The following is a 1,430-nucleotide window of genomic DNA, read 5'->3' on the forward strand; positions in this document are numbered from 1 at the left end:
ATATACAATAATATATATACAATAAATACATACACCGTTTCACACAATCTATTTTTATAATAATACAAAGAACTGGTATTACAAACATTATTGCTAGCGATCTGTAATCTTTCATGCATGGTCAAAAGAATAGAAATTATCTTTAATTGATTTCAAATTAATTATGTACATGAATGGATACAGCAATTTTTTCTTTCCATTTCATTTATTTGCAAAATTTTATATTAATTAATTGGCTTGTATTCTTTTTACAGTGCATGAGAGAACAAAAGAAAAATGAAAGAACTATAAATCTATCTTTATGTCGATATACAATAAGTCTCTAATTTGGCAAATATATAAATTAAAATTATTCAGAATATAACATTATAATATATATGAGAAAGAAGAAAAAAAAATTAAAACGCGTCATTAATATATATCATAAAGCATGTATATATTAGAAAACAATATTATTGTATAAATTATACTTTTTCTGGTTTATTTTACATTTTGCAATATATATGTGTATGTGCGCGCGCGCATGTACACACACGGAATCTCTATAATTTATTATATATTACACATTATATAAAAAAGTCAACATTTTATGTAGATAACATTATGAATCAAACAATATAAGCCAATTAAATTTATCAATTCATCAAAATAAAATAAGCTAATTTCATAAGAAAGTGCAAAATGTGAGCACATAAAAACAAATTTCTAATACAGTAGGTAAAAAATAAAGACAATTACATATATAAGTATTACATATATGTAATGAGAGAGAAAGAAAGAGAGAGAATTTGATACAAATGCATGTCAAAAATTATATGTTATAGGTTTTCTTATTATTTAACTTTAAATAATTGTACACTTGTCTGTAAATGTGAAATGCGGGTCACAACTGTCCATTTTTTGCATGTATGCAAATGAAAGTATCTTTAATTGAATATATATGTTATATATCAATGTCTTTATAACTGCAATAATACATTACATTGAAATATTTTTCCAAAACTTGCTCAGTATATTGTGCGTGTCGATTAAAAACAAATAATAAATAAACTTTATTAAAATTTATTATTTTAGATATATTTATATCAGTCGAAATTTTAGACGTAGTACCTTGTACATATTCTCCCCACATAAGCGCAATTGTGTTAAACATGAAATAAAATATCTAAATTACATGCTGTTATTTTGCTTCCAAAAGCATTAATGACATATAAACAAATACAGAAATAACTAGATTTACAAAAATCTTGATGATAATATTATTATTATAGATCTCTAGTCTCGTTTTTATACTTTTGGAATATAAAATAAAATTGTTGCAGAACAATTTTCTTTAAATTATCTCTCCCGAATTATTTCTCTTATAATTACAAAATAATTATATTACAAATATCATTATTTAAAATAATTATATTACAAATATCATTATT

The sequence above is a fragment of the Formica exsecta genome, unplaced genomic scaffold (assembly GCF_003651465.1).
Source record: "Formica exsecta isolate Colony F162 unplaced genomic scaffold, ASM365146v1 scaffold20, whole genome shotgun sequence".
In the NCBI taxonomy this organism is placed as follows: Eukaryota; Metazoa; Arthropoda; class Insecta; order Hymenoptera; family Formicidae; genus Formica; species Formica exsecta.